A 23,711-nucleotide genomic window follows, 5' to 3' on the forward strand; every position below is an offset into this window, starting at 1 on the left:
TGTGCATAAAGACGTGTAGAACCATGTGTAGAAGGATGTGTAGAATGAAAGATGTGTCGTATGAATGATGTGTAGAATGATATGCAGAATGATGTGCAGAATGATGTGTAGATTAATGTGTAGAATGATGACTAGAATGACTGATGTGTCGAATGATGTGCAGAAAGATGTGTCGACGGATGTGTAGAATGATGCTTCGAATGATGTTTACAATGATGTATAGAATGATGTGTAGAATGATGTGTGCAATGATGTGTAGAATGATATGTAGAATGATATGCAGAATGATGTGTAGAATGATATGTAGAATGATGTGTAGAATGCTGTGTAGAATGATGTGCAGAATGATATGTAGAATGATGTGTAGAATGATGTGCGGAATGATGTGCAGAATGATGTGCAAAATGAAGTGTAGATTGATGTGTTGAATGATGTATAGAATGACGTATAGAATGATGTGTAGAATGATGTGCAGAATGAATGATGTGCAAAATGATGTGTAGAATGATGCGCAGAACAAAATGATGTGTCGAATGCTGTGTAGAGTGCTATGTGGAATGATCTGCCGAATGATGTGTAGAATGAATGATGTGTAGAATGATGTGTAGAATGATGTGTAGAATGATGTGTAGAATGATGTTAAGAATCAATGATGTGTGAGAATGATTTGTAGAGTGATGAGTAGAATGATTTGTGGAATGATATATAGAATGATGTGTAGAATGAATGGTCTGTAGAATGATGTGTAGATTGATGTGTAGAATGATACGAAGAATGATGTGTAGAATGAAGTGTAGAATGATGATGTGTAGAATGATGTGTGGAATGATGTGTAGAATGAATGATGTGTAGATTGTTCTGTCTATTGTTGTGTAGAATGATTTGTAGAATGATGTGTAGAATGAATTGTAGAATGATGTGCAGAGTGATGTTGTGTAGCATGATGTGCAGAATGATGTATCGAATGATGTGTAGAATAATGTGTATAATGACGTGTAGAATGATGTGTAGAATGATGTGTAGAATGAATGATGTGCTTTAGGACGTGTAGAATGATGTGTAGAATGATGTGTAGAATGAATGGCGTGTAGAATGAATGATGTGTGGAATGATATGTAGAATGATGTGTAGAATGATATGTACAATGATGTGTAGAATGATGTGTAGAATGAATGATGTGTAGAATGACGTGTCGAATGATATGTAGAATGATGTGTAGAATGATGCGTAGAATGATTTGTAGAATGATGTGTAGAATTATGTGTAGAATGATTGATATGTAGAATGATGTGTGGAATGATGTTTTGAAAGAATGAAGTGTTGAATGATGAGTCGAATGATGTGCAGAATGATGTGTATGATTATGTGTAGAATGATGTGCAGAATGATGTGTAGAATGATGTGCAGAATGAATGATGTGCATAATGAATGATGTGCATAATGACGTGTAGAACCATGTGTAGAAGGATGTGCAGAATGAATGATGTATAGTATGAATGACGTGTAGAATGATGTGTAGAATGATGTGCAGAATGATGTGTAGAATAATGTGTAGAATGATGACTAGAATGACTGACGTGTCAAATGATGTGAAGAAAGATGTGTCGATGGATGTGTAGAATGATGCTTCGAATGATGTTTGGAATGATGTATAGAATGATGTGTAGAATGATGTGTAGAATGATGTGTAGAATAATATGTAGAATGATATGCAGAATGATGTGTAGAATGATATGTGGAATGATGTGTAGAATCCTGTGTAGAATGATGTGTAGAATGATATGTAGAATGATGTGTCGAATGTTGTACTGAATGATGTGCAGAATGATGTGTAAAAATGAAGTGTGGATTGATGTGTAGAATGATGTGTGGAGTGCTGTGTAGAATGATCTGCAGAATGACGTGTAGAATGAATGATGTGCAGAATAATGTGTCGAATGATGTGTAGATTGATGTGTAGAATGATGTATGGATTGACGTGTAGAATGATGTGTAGAATGATGTGTATGATGATGTGTAGAATGATGTGCAGAATGATGTGTAGAATGATGTATAGAATGAATGATTTGAATAATGAATGATGTGCATAAAGACGTGTAGAACCATGTGTAGAAGGATGTGTAGAATGAAAGATGTGTCGTATTAATGATGTGTAGAATGATGCGCAGAATAATGTGCAGAATGATGTGTAGATTAATGTGTAGAATGATGACTAGAATGACTGATGTGTCGAATGATGTGCAGAAAGATGTGTCGATGGATGTGTAGAATGATGCTTCGAATGATGTTTGGAATGATGTATAGAATGATGTGTAGAATGATGTGTAGAATGATGTGTAGAATAATATGTAGAATGATATGCAGAATGATGTGTAGAATGATATGTGGAATGATGTGTAGAATCCTGTGTAGAATGATGTGTAGAATGATATGTAGAATGATGTGTCGAATGTTGTACTGAATGATGTGCAGAATGATGTGTAAAAATGAAGTGTGGATTGATGTGTAGAATGATGTGTGGAGTGCTGTGTAGAATGATCTGCAGAATGACGTGTAGAATGAATGATGTGCAGAATAATGTGTCGAATGATGTGTAGATTGATGTGTAGAATGATGTATGGATTGACGTGTAGAATGATGTGTAGAATGATGTGTATGATGATGTGTAGAATGATGTGCAGAATGATGTGTAGAATGATGTGTAGAATGAATGATTTGAATAATGAATGATGTGCATAAAGACGTGTAGAACCATGTGTAGAAGGATGTGTAGAATGAAAGATGTGTCGTATTAATGATGTGTAGAATGATGTGCAGAATAATGTGCAGAATGATGTGTAGATTAATGTGTAGAATGATGACTAGAATGACTGATGTGTCGAATGATGTGCAGAAAGATGTGTCGACGGATGTGTAGAATGATGCTTCGAATGATGATTAGAATGATGTATAGAATGATGTATAGAATGATGTGTAGATTGATGTGTAGAATGAGGTGTAGAATGATGTGCAGAATGATGATGGGTAGAATGATGTGCAGAATGATTTGTAGAATGATGTGTAGAATGCTGTGTAGAATGATGTGTAGAATGATATGTAGAATGATGTGTAGAATGATGTGCGGAATGATGTGCAGAATGATGTGCAAAAAGAAGTGTAGATTGATGTGTAGAATGATGTATAGAATGATGTGCAGAATTATGTGTAGAATGATGTGTAGAATGATGATGTGTAGAATGATGTGTAGGATGATGTATCGAGTGATGTGTAGAATGAAGTGTAGAATGAAGTGAATAATAACGTGTAGAATGTTGTGTCGAATTATGTTTAGTATGATGTTAAGATTCAATGATGTGTCGAATTACGTGTAGATTGATGTGTAGAATGATGTGTAGAATGATGTCAAGAATATATGATGTGTCGATTGATGTGTATATTGTTGTGTAGAATGACTTGCAGAATGATGTGTGCAATGAAGTGTAAAAGGATGTGTAGAATGATGATATCTAGAATATGTGCTGAATGATGTCTCGAATAATGTGTAGAATGATTTGTAGAATGATATGTGTAATGATGTGTAGAATGATGTGTAGAATGATGTGTAGAAAGATGTGCAGAGTGAAAGATGTGCATAATGACGTGTAGAAAGATGTATAGAATGGTGTGTAGAATGAATGTTGTGTCGAATGAATGATGTTCAGAATGATGTGTCGAATGATGTGTAGAATGATGTGTAGAATGATAACTAGAGTGAATGATGTGTAGAATGATGTGCAGAAAGATGTGTCGATGAATGTGTAGAATGATACTTCGAATGATGTGAAGAATGATGTGTAGAATGATGCTTCGAATGATGTGTAGAATGATGTGTATAATGATGTGCAGAATGAATGATGTGTAGAATGATGTGTAAAATGATGTGTAGAAAGATGTGTCGAATTATGTTTGGAATCAATGATCTGTAGAATGATGTGTAGATTGATGTGTAGAATGATGTGTAGAATGATGTGTAGTTTGATGTGTAGAATGATGTGTACAATGATGATGTGTAGAATGATGTGTAGAATGATTTGTAGAATGATGTGTAGAATGAAGTGCAGAATGATGTGTAGAATGATGATGTGTAGAATGATATGCAGAATGATGGAAAGAATGATGTGCAGAATGATGTGTAGAATGATGTGGAGAATGATGTGTAGAATGATGTGTAGAATGAATGATGTGCAGAATGAATGATTTGTAGAATGATGTGTCGAATCATGTGCAGAATGATGTGTAGAATCATGTGTAGAATGAATGATGTGTAGAACGGTGTGTAGATTGATGTGTAGAATGAAGTGTAGAATGATGTGTATAATGATGTGTAGAATGTTGTGTAGGATGATGTTCCGAGTGATGTGTAGAATGAAGTGCAGAATGATGTTTATAATGATGTGTAGAATGAATGATGTGTAGAATGAATGATGTGTAGAATTACTTGTAGATTGATGTGTAGAATGATGTGCAGAATGATGTTTAGAATGATGTGCAGAATGGTGTGGAGAATGATGTGCAGAATGATGTTTAGAATGATGTGAATAATGATGTGTAGAATGAATAATGTGTAGAATGATGTGTAGAATGATCAGAAGAATCAATGATGTATAGAATGATTTGGAGAATGATGTGTAGAATGATGTGCAGAATGAATGAAGTGTAGAATTATGTGTAGAATGATAGGTAGAATGATGTGTAGAATGATGTATAGAATGATGTGTAGAATGATGTGTCGAATGATGTGTCGAATGAATGATGTGTAGACTGATGTGTGGATTGTTGTGTAGAATGATTTGTAGAATGATGTGTCGAATAAAGTGTAGAATTATGTGTAGATTGCTGTGTAGAATGATATGTAGAATGATGTGAATAATGATGTATAGAATGATGTGTAGAATCATGTGTAGATTCAATGATCTGTAGAATGATGTGTCGATTGATGTGTAGAATGAAGTGTAGAATGATGTGTAGATTGAATGTTTCGAATGATGTGGAGAATGATATCATGTAGAATGATATGTAGAATGATGTGTCGAATGATGTGTCGGATGAATGATGTATAGATTGATGTGTAGATTGTTGTGTCGAATAATTTGTAGAATGATGCGTAGAATAAAGTGTAGAATGATGTGTAGAATGATGATGTGTAGAATGATGTGCAGAATGATGTGTGGAATGATGTGCTTAATGATGTGTAGAATGAATGAAGTGTAGAATGATGCGTCGAATGAAGTTTAGAATGATGTGCAGAATAATGAGTAGAATGATGTGTAGAATGATGTGTCGAATAATGTGTCGAATGGAGGATGTGTAGAATGAATGATGTGAAGAATGATGTGTAGAATGATGTGTAGAATGATGTGTAGAATGATGTGTAGAATGTATGAAGTGCACAGTGAAGTGTAGAATGATGTGTAGAATGATGTGTCGAATGAATGATGTGGAGAATGATGTGTAGATTGATTGTTTAGAATGATATGTCGAATGATGATATGCAGAATGATGTGTGGAATGATGTGTCGAATAATGTGTCGAATGGAGGATGTGTAGAATGAATGATGTGAAGAATGATGTGTAGAATGATGTGTAGAATGATGTGTAGAATGATGTGTAGAATGTATGAAGTGCACAGTGAAGTGTAGAATGATGTGTAGAATGATGTGTCGAATGAATGATGTGTAGAATGAATGATGTGTAGAATGATGTGTAGAATGATGTGTAAAATGATGTGTAGAATGATATGTAGAATGATGTGTAGAATGAATGATGTGTAGAATGCTGAGTAGAATGAATCATGTGTCGAATTATGTTTGGAATGATGTGTCGACGGATCTGTATAAAGTTGCGTCGAATGATGTGTAGAATGAATGATGTGTAGACTGATGTGTGGATTGTTGTGTAGATTGATTTGTAGAATGATGTGTCGAATAAAGTGTAGAATTATGTGTAGATTGCTGTGTAGAATGATATGTAGAATGATGTGAATAATGATGTATAGAATGATGTGTAGAATCATGTGTAGATTCAATGATCTGTAGAATGATGTGTAGATTGATGTGTAGAATGAAGTGTAGAATGATGTGTAGATTGATTGTTTCGAATGATGTGGAGAATGATATCATGTAGAATGATATGTAGAATGATGTGTCGAATGATGTGTCGGATGAATGATGTATAGATTGATGTGTAGATTGTTGTGTAGAATAATTTGTAGAATGATGCGTAGAATAAAGTGTAGAATGATGTGTAGAATGATGATGTGTAGAATGATGTGCAGAATGATGTGTGGAATGATGTGCTTAATGATGTGTAGAATGAATGAAGTGTAGAATGATGCGTCAAATGAAGTTTAGAATGATGTGCAGAATAATGAGTAGAATGATGTGTAGAATGATGTGTAGAATGATGTGTAGAATGAATGATGTGGAGAATGATGTGTGGATTGATTGTTTAGAAAGATATGTCGAATGATGATATGCAGAATGATGTGTAGAATGATGTGTCGAATAATGTGTCGAATGGAGGATGTGTAGAATGAATGATGTGAAGAATGATGTGTAGAATGATGTGTAGAATGATGTGTAGAATGATGTGTAAAATGTATGAAGTGCACAGTGAAGTGTAGAATGATGTGCAGAATGATGTGTCGAATGAATGATGTGTAGAATGAATGATGTGTAGAATGATGTGTAGAATGATGTGTAGAATGATATGTAGAATGATGTGTAGAATGATGATGTGTAGAATGATGAATAGAATGAATCATGTGTAGAATTATGTTTGGAATTATGTGTCGACGGATCTGTATAAAGTTGCGTCGAATGATGTGTAGAATGATGTGTAGAATGTAGTGCAGAATGATGTGTAGAATTACGTGTAGAATGATGTGCAGAATGAATGATGTGTAGAATTACGTGTAGAATGATGTGCAGAATGATGATGTGTAGAATGATGTATCGAATGATGTGTAGAATGATGTGTAGCATGGAAGATATGTAGATTGATGTGTATATTGATGTGTAGTATGATGTGCAGAATTAAGTGTAGAATGATGTGTGGAATGATGGTGTGTCGAATGATGTGAAGAATGATGTGTGGAATCAATGATCTGTAGAATAATGTGTAGATTGATGTGTAGAATGATGTGTAGAATGATGTGTAGATTGATGTGTAGAATGATGTGTAGAATGATGATGTTTAGAATGATGTGCAGAATGATTTGTAGAATGATGTGTAGAATGATGTGTAGAATGATGTGTAGAATGATGATGTGTAGAATGATGTGCAGAATGATGTGCAGAACAGAATGATGTGCTGAATGATGTGTAGAATGATGTGTATAATGACGTGTAGAATTATGTGGAGAATGATGTGTAGAATGATATGTAGAATGAATGATATGCAGAATGAAGTGCAGAATGATGTGGAGAATGATGTGGAAAATGAATGATGTGCAGAATGAATGATGTGTAGAATTACGTGTAGATTGATGTGTAGAATAAAGTGCAGAATGATGTTTAGAATGATGTGCAGAATGGTGTGGAGAATGATGTGCAGAATGATGTTTAGAATGATGTGTATAATGATGTGTAGAATGAATAATGTGTAGAATGATGTGTAGAATGATCAGAAGAATCAATGATGTGTAGAATGATGTGCAGAATGGTGTGGAGAATGATGTGCAGAATGATGTTTAGAATGATGTGTAGAATGATGTGTAGAATGAATGAAGTGTAGAATTATGTGTATAATGATATGTAGAATGATGTGTAGAATGATGTATAGAATGATGCGTGGAGTGATGTGTCGAATGATGCGTAGAATAATGTGTAGAATGATGTGTAGATTCAATGATCTGTAGAATGATCTGTAGAATGAAGTGTAGAATGAAGTGTAGAATGGAGTGTAGATTGATTGTTTAGAATGATGTGTAGAATGATATCATGTAGAATGTTGTGTAGAATGATGTGTCGAATGATGTGTCGAATGAATGATGTGTAGATTGATGTGTAGATTGTTGTGTAGAATAAATTGTAAAATGATGTGTAGAATAAAGTGTAGCATGATGTGTAGAATGATGATGTGTAGAATGATCTGCAGAATGATGTACCGAATGATGTGTAGAATGATGTGTGGAATGATGTGTAGAATGATGTGTAGAATGATGTGTAGAACGATGTGTAGAATGTATGATGTGCAGAGTGAAGTGTCGAATGAAGTGTCGAATGATGTGTAGAATGAATGATGTGTAGAATGCATGATGTGTAGAATGATGCGTCGAATGATGTGGATAATGATGATGTGTAGAATGATGTGTAAAATGAATGTTGTGGAGAATGATGTGTAGATTGATGTGTAGAATGATGTGTAGAATGATGTGCAGAATGAATGATGTGTAGAATGATGAGTAGAATGATGTGTAGAATGAATGTTTGGGAAAATGATGTGTAGATTGATGTGTAGAATGATGTGTAGAATGATGTGTCGAATGATGTGTCGAATGAATGAAATGTAGACAGATGTGTAGTGTTGTGTAGAATGATTTGTACAATGATGTGTAGAATGATGTGTAGAATGTATGAAGTGCAGAGTGAAGTGTAGAATGATGTGTAGAATGAATGATGTGTTGAATGAATGATGTGTAGAATGTATGATGTGTAGAATGATGTGTAGAATGATGTGTAGATTGATGTGTAGAATGATGTGTGGAATGATGTGTAGAATGATGTGCAGTATGATGATGTGTAGAATGATGTGTAGAATGATGTGTAGAATGATGTGTAGAATGAATGACGTGTAGACTGATGTGTAGAATGATGAGTAGAATGAATCATGTGTAGAATTATGTTTGGAATGATGTGTAGACGGATGTGTAGAATGTAGTGCAGAATGATGTGTAGAATTATGTGTAGAATGATGTGTAGAATGTATGATGTGTAGAATGATGTGTAGAATGATGTGTAGATTGATGTGTAGAATGATGTGTGGAATGATGTGTAGAATGATGTGCAGTATGATGATGCGTAGAATGATGTGTAGGATGATGTATCGAGTGATGTGTCGAATGAAGTGTAGAATGATGTGTAAAATGATGTGTAGATTGATGTGTAGAATAATGTGCAGAATGATGATGTGTAGAATAATGTATTGAATGATGTGTAGAAAGATGTGTAGCATGGAATATATGTAGATTGATGTGTAGATTGATGTGTAGTATTATGTGCTGAATTAAGTGCAGAATGATGTGTAGGATGATGTATCGAGTGATGTGTAGAATGAAGTGTAGAATGATGTGTAGAATGTTGTGTCGAATTATGTTTAGTATGATGTTATGAATCAGTGATGTGTAGAATGATGTGTTGATTGATGTGTTGAATGATGTGGAGAATGATGTGTAGAATGAATGATGTGTAGAATTACATGTAGAATGATGTGTAGAATGATGTGTAGAATGATGTGTAGAATGAACAATGTGTAGACTGATGTGCAGAATGATGTGCAGAATGATGAGTAGATAGAATCATGTGTAGAACTATGTTTGGAATGATGTGTAGACGGATGTGTAGAATGTAGTGCAGAATGATGTGTAGAATTATGTGTAGAATTATGTGTAGAATGAATGATGTGTGGAATGATGTGTAGAATGATGTGTAGATTGACGTGTAGAATGATGTGTGGAATGATGTGTAGAATGATGTGCAGTATGATGATGTGTAGAATGATGTGTAGGATGATGTATCGAGTGATGTGTAGAATGAAGTGTAGAATGATGTTATAATGATGTGTAGAATGATGAGTAGATAGAATCATGTGTAGAATTATGTTTGGAATGATGTGTAGACGGATGTGTAGAATGTAGTGCAGAATGATGTGTCGAATTATGTGTAGAATGATGTGTAGAATGAATGATGTGTGGAATGATGTGTAGAATGATGTGTAGAATGATGTGTAGGATGATGTGTAGAATGATGTGTAGAATGATGTGAACGATTCAATGATGTATGGACTGATGTGTGGAGTGATGTGTAGAATGATGTGTCGAACGATGTGTAGAATGAATGATGTGTAGAATTATGTGTAGATTGAAGTGTAGAATGATGTGTAGAATGATGTGCAGAATGAATTGTAGAATGATGTGACGATTCAATGATCTGTAGAATGATGTGTAGATTGATGTGTAGATTGATGTGCAGAATGATGAATTGTAGAATGATGTGTAGAATGATGTGTCGAATGAATGATGTGTCGATTGATGTGTAGATTGTGTGTAGAATGATTTGTAGAATGAATGACGTGCAGAATGATGTGTAGAATGATGTGTGGAGTGAATGATGTGTACAAAGTATGATGTGTAGAATGATGTATAGAAAGATATGTAGAATGATGTGTAGAATGATGTGTAGAATGAATGATGTGTAGATGGATGTGTAGAATGAAGTGTAGAATGATGAGTAGAATGAATGACGTGCAGAATGATGTTTGGAATGATGTGTAGAATGATGTGTAGAATGATGTGTAGAATGAATGATGTGTAGTATGAAGTGTGGAATGAAGTTAAGAATAAATGATGTGTAGAATGATGTGTAGAGTGATGTGTAGAATGATGTGTAGAATGATGTGTAGAATGAATGATGTGTAGAAAGTTGTGTAGAATGAATGATGTGCATAATGACGTGTAGAATGATGTTTAGAGTGATGAGTGGAATGGTGTGTGGAATGATATGTAGAATGATGTGTCGAATGAATGATCTGTAGAATGATGTGCAGATTGATGTGTATAATGATGTGTAGAATAATGTGTAAAATGATGTGTAGAATGATGTTTAGAATGAATGATATGCATAATGACGTGTAGAATGATGTGTAGAATGATGTGTAGAATGAATGATGTGTGGACTGAATGATGTGTAGAATGTTGTGTAGAATGATGTGCAGAATGATGTGTAGAATGATGAGTAGAATGATGTGCAGATTGATGTGTAGAATGAATAATGTGAAGAATGATGATGTGTAGAATGATGTACAGATGATGTGTAGTATGATGTGCAGAATAATGCGGAGAATGATGTTTAGAATGATGTGTGGAATGAATGATGTGTAGAATGATGTGTAGAATGATGTGTAGAATTATGTGTAGAATGATGATGTGTAGAATGATATGTATAACGATGTATCGATTGTGTCGAATGATGTGTAGAATGATGTGTATAATGATGTGTAGAATGATGTGTAGAATGATGTGTAGAATGATGTGTGGCATGAATGATGTGCGGAATGATGTGTTGAATGTTGAGCAGAATGATGTGTCGAATTAATTATATGTAGAATAATGTTTTGAATGATATTTAGAATGATGTTTAAAATGATGTGTAAAATGAATTATGTGTCGAATAACGTGTAGAATGATGTGTAGAATGATGTGTAGAATGAATGATGTGCAGAATGACGTGTAGAATTATGTTTATAATGATGTGGAGATTGATGTGTAGAATGAATAATGTGAAGAATGATGATGTGTAGAATGATATCTAGATAAAGTGTAGTATGATGTGCAGAATAATGCGGAGAATGATGTTTGGAATGATGTGTGGAATGCATGATGTGTAGAATGATGTGTGGAATGATGTGTAGTATTATGTGTAGAATGATGTGTAAAATAACGTGTAGAATGATGATGTGTAGAATGATGTGTATAATGATGTACCGAATGTGTCGAATGATGTGTAGAATTATGCGTATAATGAAGTGTAGAATGATGTGTAGAATGAATGATGGTTAGAATGACGTGTAAAATGATGTGTGGAATGAATGATGTGCAGAATGATGTGTAGAATGTTGAGCAGAATGATATGTAGAATTAATTATGTGTAGAATAATGTGTAGAATGATGTGTAGAATGATGTATCGAATGAATGATGTGAAGAATGATGATGTGTAGAATGATGTGTAGAATGAATGAAGTGTAGAATGAGGTGTAGAATGATGTGTAGAAAGATGTGTAGAATCAAGTGTGGATTGCTGTGTAGAATGATGTGTAGTATGATTGTGCAGAATTATGCGGAGAATGATGTGTGGAATGATGTGTGGAATGTGTGTAGAATAATGTGTAGAATGATGTGTAGAATGATGTGTGGAATGAATGATGTGCAGTATGATGCGTAGAATATTGAGCAGAATGATGTGTCGAATGAATTATATGCAGAATAATGTTTAGAATGATGTTTAGAATGATGTTTAAAATGATGTGTAGAATGAATTATGTGTAGAATAATCTGTAGAATGATGTGTAGAATGATGTTTAGAATGATGTGTAGAATGAATGATGTGCAGAATAACGTGTAGAATGATGTTTATAATGATGTGTAGAATGATGGGTAGAATGATGGGTAGAATAAATGATGTCAAGAATGATGTGTAGATTGATGTGTAGAACCATGTGTAGAATGATGTGTAGAATGATGTGCAGAACGATGTGCAGATCGATGTGTAGAAGGAATGATGTGTAGAATGAAGGGTAGAATGAACTGTAGAATGATGAGTAGAATGAATGATGTGCAGAATGACGTGTAGAATGATGTTTATAATGATGTGTAGAATGATGTGTAGAATGATGTGTAGAATGATTTGTAGAATGTTGTGTAGAATGATGTATAAAATGATGTGTCGAATGAATGATGTGTAGAATGACGTGTAGAATGACGTGCAGAATGATGTGTAGAATGATGTGTAGATTGATGAGTAGAAATAATGATGTGTGGAATGAAGTTTAGAATGATGTGTAGAATGATGCGTAGAATTATGTGTAGAATTGTATAATGATGTGTAGAATGATGTTAAGAATAAATGATGTGTAGAATGATGTTTAGAATTATGTTAAGAATGATGTGTCGAATGAATGATGTGTAGAATGATGTGTAGAATGATGAGTCGGAAGATGTGTATAAAGAATGATGTCTAGAATGATATGTAGAATGATGTGTAGAATGATGGGTAGAATAAATGATGTTAAGAATGATGTATGGAATGATGGGTAGAACCATGTGTAGAATGATGCGTAGAATGATGTGTAGAACGATGTGCAGATCGATGTGTAGAATGAATGATGTGTAGAATGAAGGGTAGAATGAACTGTAGAATGATGAGTAGACTGCATGATGTGTCGAATGATGTGTAGAATGATGTGTAGAATAATGTGTATCATGATGTGTTGAATGATATGTAAATGAAAGATGTGTCGAATGATGTGTATAAAGATGTGGAAAACGAATGATGTGTCGAATGATGTTTAGAATGACGTATAGAATGATGTGGAGAATGATGATAGAATGAATCATGTGTAGAATGATGTGTAGAATGAAGATGTGTAGAATGATGTGTAGAATGATGTATATAATTATGTGTAGAATGATGTGTAGAATTATGTGCAAAATGATTGCTGTTTAGAATGTTGTGGAGAATGATGTTTAGAATGATGTGTAGAATGATGTGTAGAATGATGTGTAGAATGATGTGTAGAATGATGTGTAGAATGGTGCATGGATTGAATGATGTGTAGAATGATGATGTGTAGAATGATGTGTAGAATGATGTTTATAATGATGTGTAGAATGATGAGCAGAATGAATGCTGTGCAGAATGATGTGTAGAATGATGTGTAGAATGATGTGTAGAATGAATGATGTGAAGAATGATGATGTGTAGAATGATGTATAGAATGATGTGTAGTATGATGTGCAGAATAATGCGGAGAATGATGTTTAGAAGGATGTGTGGAATGAATGATGTGTAGAGTGATGTGCAGAATGATGTGTAGAATTATGTGTAGAATGATGTGTGGAATAATGTGTAGAATGATGATGTGTAAAATGATGTGTATAATGATGTGTAGAATGATGTGTCGAATGATGTGTGGAATGAATGATGTGTAGAATGATATGTGGAATGAATGATGTGCAGAATGATGTGTAGAATGTTGAGCAGAATGATGTGTCGAATGAATTATATGTAGAATAATGTGTTGAATGATGTTTAGAATGATGTTTAAAATTATGTGTAGAATGAATTATGTGTAGAATAATGTGTAGAATGATGTGTAGAATGATGTTTAGAATGATGTGTAGAATGATGTTTATAATGATGTGGAGATTGATGTGCAGAATGAATGATGTGTCGAATGATGTGTAGAATGATGTGTAGAATGATGTGTCGAATGAATGATGTGTAGATTGAAGTGTAGAATTATGTGTGAAATGACGTGTCGAAAGATGTGTGGAATGAATGATGTGAAGAATGACATGTAGAATGATGTGTAGAATGATGTGTAGAATGATGTGTCGAATGAATGATGTGAAGAATGACATGTAGAATGATGTGTAGAATGATGTGTAGAAATATGTGCACAATGATTGATGTTTAGAATGTTGTGGAGAATGATGTTTAGAATGATGTGTAGAATGATGTGTGGAATGATGTCTAGAATGATGTGTAGAATCATGTGTGGATTGACGTGAAGAATGATGTGTAGAATGAATGACGTGTAGAATGTTGAGTCGAAGGATGTGTAGAATGATGTGTAGATTGATGTGTATAATGAATGATGTGTAGAATGATGTGTAGAATGTTGTGTAGAATTAATGATATGTAGAATGACGTGTGGATTGATGTGTAGAATGATGTGGAGAATGATGTGTAGAATGATGTGTGGACTGATGTTATAGAGTGATGTGTAGAATGACGTGTTGAATCAATGAATTGTAGAATAACTGACGTGTGGATTGATGTGTAGAATGATGTCCAAAATGATGTGTGGAATGATGTGCAGAATGAATGATGTGCAGAACGTCCTGTTGATTGATGTGTAGAATGACGTGGAGAATGATGTGTAGAATGATGTGTAGATTGATGTGTACAATGAATGATGTATAGAATGGTGATGTGTAGAATGATGTGTAGAATGATGTGTATAATGATGTATAGAATGATATGTAGAATGCATGATGTGTAAAATGATGATGTGAGGAATGATGTGTAGAATGTGGTGTATAATGATGTGTGGAATGACGTATGGAATTATGTGTAGAATGATGATGTGTAGAATGATGTGTAGAATGATGTGTATGACTTGTAGAATGATGTGTAGTCTGACGTGTCGAATGATATGTATAATGATTTGCAGAATGATTTGTAGAATGAATTATGTACAGAATGTTGTGTAGAATGATGTATAGAATGATATGTAGAATGCATGATGTGTACAATGATGATGTGAGGAATGATGTGTAGAATGTGGTGTATAATGATGTGTAGAATGACGTATGGAATTATGTGTAGAATGATGATGCGTAGAATGATGTGTCAAATGATGTGTGGAATGAATGATGTGTAGAATGATGTGTAGAATGATGTGTAGAATGAAAGAGGTGTAGAATGACGTATATAATTATGTTTCAAGTGAGGATGTGTAGAATGACGTGTAGAATGATGTGTGGAATGAATTATGTGTAAAAAATGATGTTTATAATGAAGTGTAGAATGAATGATGTGTAGAAAGATGTATAGAATGATGTATAGAATGATGTGTAGAATGAATGACGTGCAGAATAATGTGAAGAATGAATGATGTGTAGAATGATGTGTAGAATGATGTGTAGGATGCTGTTCAGACTGATGTGTAGAATTATGTGTAGAATGATGTGTAGAATGGATGATGTGTAGAATGATGTATTGAATGGATGATATGCAGAATGATTTCCAGAATGATGTGTAGAATGTTGTGTAGAATGATGTGTAGATTGATATGTCGAGTGAATGATGTGCAGAATCATGTGTAGAATGAAGTGTAGAATTATTTGACAATGATGTGACGAATGATGTGTAGAATGAATGAAGTGTCGAATGATATGTAGAATGACGTGTAGAATAATGTGTAGAATGAAGTGTAGAATTAGGTGTAGAATGATGTGTAAAATGATTCGTGGAATGATATGCAGAATGATGTGTAGAATAATATGTAGAATGATCTGTAGAATGGATGATGTGTAGAATAAAGTGTTGAATAAATGATGTGAAGAATGATGTGTAGAATGATGTGTAGAATGATGTATAGAATGATGTGTAGAATGATTGACGTGCAGAATAATGTGAAGAATGAATGATGTGTAGAATGATGTATAGGATGCTGTTCAGACTGATGTGTAGAATTATGTGTAGAATGATGTGTACTATGATGTGTAGAATGATGTGTAGAATGAACGATGTATACAATAATGTATAGAATGAATGATATGCAAAATGAGGTGCAGAATGACGTATAGAATGATGTGTAGAGTGATATGTAGAATGATGTGTAGGATTATGTGCAGAATGATTTGCAGAATGATGTTCAGAATGATATGTAGAATGATGTGTCGAATGATGTGCAGAATGATGTGTAGAATGATGTGTCGTATGATGCATAGAATGATTTGTAGAATGATGTGTAGAATGATGTGTAGAATGATGTGTAGAATGATGTGTAGAATGGATGATGTGTGGAATGAAGTGTGAAATGATGATGTGCAGACAGATGTATAGTATGATGTGTAGAATGATGTGCAGAATGATGTGTAGAATGATGGTTAGGATGATGTTCAGACTGATGAGTAGAATGATGTATAGAACGATGTGTAGAATGATGTACATAATGATGTGTAGACTGATGTGTATAATGATGATGTTTGGAAAGATGTGTCGAATGGTGTGTATAATTATGTGTCGAATGTTGTTTAGAATGATGTGCAGAATGATGTGCAGAATGATCTTTAGAATGATGTTTAGGGTGAAGTTCAGACTGATGTGTAGAATGATGTGTCGAATGATGTGTAGGATGAGGTTCAGACTGATGTGTAGAATGATGTGTAGACTGATGTGTAGAATGATGTGTAGAATGATGTGTAAAATAATAACGTGTGGAATGATGTGCAGAATGATGTGTATAATTACGTGTAGAATGTTGTGAAGAATTATGTGCAGAATGATGTGCAGAATGATGTGTAGAATGATGTGCAGAATGATTTGTAGAATGATGTGCAGAATTACGTGTACAATGATGTGTAGATTAACGTGTAGAATGTTGTGTAGAATGATGTGCAGACTGATGTGTAGACTGATGTGTAGAATGATCTGTAGAATGATGTGTAGAATGATGTTCAGACTGATGTATAGAATGATGTGTAGAATGATGTGTAGAATGATGTGCAGAATGACGTGTAGAATGAACGATGTGTAGAATGATGTGTTGATTGAATGATAAGCAGAATGATGTGTAGAATGACGTGTAGAATGATGTGTAGGATGCTGTTCAGACTGATGTGTAGAATTATGTGTAGAATGATATGCAGTATGATGTGTAGAATGATGTGTAGAATGAATGATGTGTAGAATAATGTATAGAATGAATGATATGCAAAATGAGGTGCAGTATTACGTGTAGAATGATGTGTAGAGTGATATGTAGAATGATGTGTAGGATTATGTGCAGAATGATTTGCAGAATGATGTTCAGAATGATATGTCGAATGATGTGTCGAATGATGTGCAGAATGATGTGTAGAATGATGTGCAGAATGATGTTGTTTAGGATGAGGTGTAGAATGATGTCTAGAATGAAGTTGTTTAGGATGAGGTGTAGAATGATGTGCACAATGATGTGTAGAATGATGTGTAAAGTGATGTGTAAAATGGTGTCGATGGATGCGTAGAATGATGTGTAAAACGATGTTTTAGAATGATGTGTAGAATGATGTTTAGAATGATGTGCAGAATGAATGATGTGTAGAATGATGTGTAGAATGATGTGTAGAATGGCGTGTAGAATAATGTGTACAATGATGTGCAAAATAAATGATGTGTAGAATGATGTGTAGAGTGCTGTGTCGAATGATCTGCAGAATGATGTGTAGAATGAATGATGTGCAGAAGGATGTGTAGAATGATGTGTAGAATGATGTGTAGAATGATGTTAAGAATCAATGATGTTGCAGAATGATGTGCAGAATGATGAGTAGAATGATGTGTAGAATGAATGATGTGCAGAAGGATGTGTAGAATGATGTGTAGAATGATGTGCAGAATTACGTGTACAATGATGTATAGATTAATGTGTAGAATGTTGTATAAAATGATGTGCAGACTGATGTGTAGAATGAATGATGTGTAGAATAATGTATAGAATAAATGATATGCAAAATGAGGTGCAGAATGACGTGTAGAATGCTGTGTAGAGTGATATGTAGAATGATGTGTAGGATTATGTGCAGAATGATTTGCAGAATGATGTTTAGAATGATATGTAGAATGATGTGTAGAATGATGTGTAGAATGATGTGTAGAATTAGGTGCAGAATGATGTGTAAAATGATTCGTGGAATGATTTGCAGAATGATGTGTAGAATTATATGTAGAATGATCTGTAGAATGGATGATGTGTAGCATGAAGTGTTGAATAAATGATGTGAAGAATGATGTGTAGAATGATGTGTAGAATGATGTATAGAATCATGTGTCGAATGAATTATGTGCAGAATAATGTGAAGAATGAATGATGTGTAGAATGATGTGTAGAATGATGTGCAGGATGCTGTTCAGACTGATGTGTAGAATTATGTGTAGAATGATGTGTACTATGATGTGTAGAATGTTGTATAGAATGAATGATGTGCAGAATAATGTATAGAATGAATGATATGCAAAATGAGGTGCAGAATGACGTGTAGAATGATGTGTAGAGTGATATGTAGAATGATGTGTAGGATTATGTGCAGAATGATTTGCAGAATGATGTTCAGAATGATATGTAGAATGATGTGTCGAATGATGTGCAGAATGATGTGTAGAATGATGTGTCGAATGATGCATAGAATGATTTGTAGAATGATGTGTAGAATGATGTGTAGAATGACGTGTAGAATGGATGATGTGTGGAATGAAGTGTGAAATGATGATGTGTAGACAGATGTATAGTATGATGTGTAGAATGATGTGCAGAATGATGTGTATAATGATGTTTAGGATGATGTTCAGACTGATGTGTAGAATGATTTGTAGAATGATGTGTAGAATGATGTACAGTATGATGTGTAGACTGATGTGTATAATGATGATGTTTGGAAAGATGTGCCGAATGATGTGTATAATTATGTGTCGAATGTTGTGTAGAATGATGTGCAGAATGATGTGCAGAATGATCTTTAGAATGAGGTTTAGGGTGATGTTCAGACTGATGTGTAGAATGGTGTGTTGAATGATGTGCAGGATGAGGTTCAGACTGATGTGTAGAATGATGTGTAGAATGATGTGTAGAATGATGCGCAGAATGATGTGTAAAATGATAATGTGTGGAATGATGTGTGGAATGATGTGTATAATTACGTGTAGAATGTTGTGAAGAATGATGTGCAGAATGATATGCAGAATGATGTGTGGAATGACGTGTAGAATGATGTGTAGGATGCTGTTCAGACTGATGTGTAGAATTAACTGTAGAATGATGTGAAGTATGATGTGTAGAATGATGTGTAGAATGAATGATGTGTAGAATAATGTATAGAATAAATGATATGCAAAATGAGGTGCAGAATGACGTGTAGAATGATGTGTAGAGTGATATGTAGAATGATGTGTAGGATTATGTGCAGAATGATTTGCAGAATGATGTTCAGAATGATATGTAGAATGATGTGTCGAATGATGTGCAGAATGATGTGTAGAATGATGTGTCGAATGATGCATAGAATGATGTGTAGAATGATGTGTAGAATGGAAGATGTGTGGAAAGAAGTGTGAAATGATGATGTGCAGACAGATGTATAGTATGATGTGTAGAATGATGTGCAGAATGATGTGTCGAATGATGTTTAGGATGATGCTCAGACTGATGTGTAGAATGATGTGTAGAATGATGTACAGAATGATGTGTAGACTGATGTGTATAATGATGATGTTTGGAAAGATGTGTAGAATGATGTGTAGAATTATTTGTCGAATGTAGTGTAGAATGATGTGAAGAATAATGTGTAGAATGATGTGTAGAATAATGTTTATGATGATGTGTAGAATGATGTGTAGAATGATGTGTAGAATGATGCGCAGACTGAAGTGTAGAATGAAGTGTAGAATGATGTGCACAATGATGTGTAGAATGATGTGCATAATGATGTGCAGAATGATGTTGTGCAGAATGATGTGTAGAATGATGTGTCGAATGATGTGCAGAATGATGTGTAGAATGATGTGTAAATTGATGTTGTGTAGAATGATGTGTAGAATGACGTGTAGAATGATGTGTCGAATGAAGTTGTGTAGCATGATGTGTCGAATGATGTGCAGAATGATGTGTAGAATGAAGTGCAGAATGATGTGTCGAATGAAGTTGTGTAGCATGATGTGTCGAATGATGTGTAGAATGATGTGTCGAATGATGTGCAGAATGATGTAGAGTATGAAGTGTAGAATGCTGGTTAGAATGATGTGTAGAGTGATGTTGTGTAGAATGATGTGTAGAATGATGTGTAGAATGAAGTGTAGAATTATGTGTAAAACGATGTTTTAGAATGATGTGTAGAATGATGTTCAGAATGATGTGTAGAATGATGTTGTGTAGAATGATGAGTAGAATGATGTGTAGAATAAGTGTAGAATGATGTGTAGAATGATGTGTAGAGTGATGTGTAAAATGGTGTCGATGGATGCGTAGAATGATGTGTAAAATAATGTTTTAGAATGATGTGTAGATTGATGTTAAGACTGATGTGCAGAATGAACGTTGTTTAGAATGATGTGCAGAATGATGTGTAGAATGGTGTGTAGAATAATGTGTACAATGATGTGCAGAATAAATGATGTGTAGAATGATGTGTAGAGTGCTGTGTATAATGATCTGCAGAATGATGTGTAGAATGTGTGGTGTGTAGAAGGATGTGTAGAATGATGTGTAGAATGATGTGTTGAATGTTGTTAAGAATCATTGATGTTTGAGAATGATGTGTAGAGTGATGAGTAGAATGATGTGTGGAATGATATGTAGAATGATGTGTAGAATGAATGATCTGTAGAATGATGTGTAGATTGATGTGTAGAATGATGCGTAGAATGATTTGTAGAATGACGTGTAGAATGACGATGTTTAGAATGATGTGTAGAACGATGTGTAGAATGAATGATGTGTAGATTGATCTCTATATTGTTGTGTAGAATGATTTGTAGAATGATGTGTAGAATGAATTGTAGAATGAGGTGCTGAATGATGTGTAGAATGAATGATGTGCATAATGATGTGGATAATGATGTGTAGAATGAGGTGAAGAATGAATGATGTGCAGAGTGAATGATGTGCAGAATGATGTGTAGAATGATGTGTAGAATAATGTGTAGAATGGTGACTAGAATGAATAATGTGCAGAATAATGTGTAGAAAGATGTGATCTGTAGTTGGATGTGTAGAATGATGCTTCGATTGATGTTTAGAATGATGTGTAGAATGATGTGTAGAATGATGTGTAGAATGATGTGTAGAATGATGTGTAGAATGAATGATGTGCAGAATGACGTGTCGAATGATGTGTAGAATGATGTGCAGAATGATGTTGTGCAGAATGATGTGTAGAATGATGTTGTGTAGAATGATGTGTAGAATGATGTGTCGAATGATGTGCAGAATGATGTATAGTATGAAGTGTAGAATGATGGGTAGAATGATGTGTAGAGTGATGTTGTGTAGAATGATGTGTAGAATTATGTGTAGAATGAAGTGTAGAATGATGTTTAAAACGATGTTTTAGAATGAGGTGTAGAATGATGTTCAGAATGATGTGTAGAATGATGTGTAGAATGATGTGTGGAATAATGTATAGAATGATGTGTAGAATGATGTGTAGAGTGATGTGTAAAATGGTGTCGATGGATGCGTATAATGATGTGCAAAACGATGTTTTAGAATGATGTGTAGATTGATGTTAAGAATGATGTGCAGAATGAATGATGTTTAGAATGATGTGCAGAATGATGTGCAGAATGGTGTGTAGAATAATGTGTACAATGATGTGCAGAATAAATGATGTGTAGAATGATGTATAGAGTGCTGTGTCGAATGATCTGCAGAATGATGTGTAGAATGAATGATGTGTAGAAAGATGTGTAGAATGATGTGTAGAATGATGTGTTGAATGATGTTTAGAATCAATGATGTTATAGAATGATGTGTAGAGTGATGAGTAGAATGATGTCTGGAATGATATGTAGAATGATGTGTAGAATGAATGATCTGTAGAATGATGTGTAGATTGATGTGTAGAATGATGCGTAGAATGATTTGTAGAATGACGTGTAGAATGATGATGTGTATAATGATGTGTAGAACGATGTGTAGAATGAATGATGTGTAGATTGATCTCTATATTGTTGTGTAGAATGATTTGTAGAATGATGTGTAGAATGAATTGTAGAATGATGTGCTAAATGATGTGTAGAATGAATGATGTGCAGAATGAATGATGTGCAGAATGATGTGTAGAATGATGTGTAGAATAATGTGTAGAATGATGACTAGAATGAATAATGTGCAGAATAATGTGTAGAAAGATGTGATGTGTAGTTGGATGTGTAGAATGATGCTTCGAATGATGTTTAGAATGATGTGTAGAATGATGTGTACAATGATGTGTAGAATGATGTGTAGAATGAATGATGTGCAGAATGAATGATGTGTAGACTGACGTGTCGAATGATGTTTAGAATGATGTGCAGAATGATGTGTAGATTGATGTGTAGAATGATGTACAGAATGAAGTGTAGAATGATATGTACAACGATGTGTATAATGATGTTCAGACTGATGTGTCGAAAAGTGTAGAATGATGTGTGGAATGATGTGTAGAATGACATGTAGAATGATGTGTAGAATGATGTGCAGATTGATGTGTAGAATGATGTGTAGAATGATGTGTAGAATGACGTGTCGAATGATATGTAGAATGATGTGTAGAATGATGCGTAGAATGATGTGTAGAATGATGTGTAGAATGATGCGTAGAATGATGTGTAGAATGATGTGTAGAATTATGTGTAGAATGATTGACAAGTAGAATGACGTGTGGAACGATGTGTTGAATGAATGACGTGTGGAATGATGAGTCGAATGATGTGTAGAATGATGTGTATGATGATGTGTAGAATGATGTGCAGAATGATGTGTAGAATGATGTGTAGAATGAATGATTTGAATAATGAATGATGTGCATAATGACGTGTAGAACCATGTGTAGAAGGATGTGTAGAATGAAAGATGTGTCGTATGAATGATGTGTAGAATGATATGCAGAATGATGTGCAGAATGATGTGTAGATTAATGTGTAGAATGATGACTAGAATGACTGATGTGTCGAATGATGTGCAGAAAGATGTGTCGACGGATGTGTAGAATGATGCTTCGAATGATGTTTACAATGATGTATAGAATGATGTGTAGAATGATGTGTGCAATGATGTGTAGAATGATATGTAGAATGATATGCAGAATGATGTGTAGAATGATATGTAGAATGATGTGTAGAATGCTGTGTAGAATGATGTGCAGAATGATATGTAGAATGATGTGTAGAATGATGTGTCGAATGATGTGCAGAATGATGTATAGTATGAA

The sequence above is a fragment of the Pristiophorus japonicus genome, unplaced genomic scaffold (genome assembly GCF_044704955.1).
Source record: "Pristiophorus japonicus isolate sPriJap1 unplaced genomic scaffold, sPriJap1.hap1 HAP1_SCAFFOLD_35, whole genome shotgun sequence".
Lineage (NCBI taxonomy): Eukaryota > Metazoa > Chordata > Chondrichthyes > Pristiophoridae > Pristiophorus > Pristiophorus japonicus.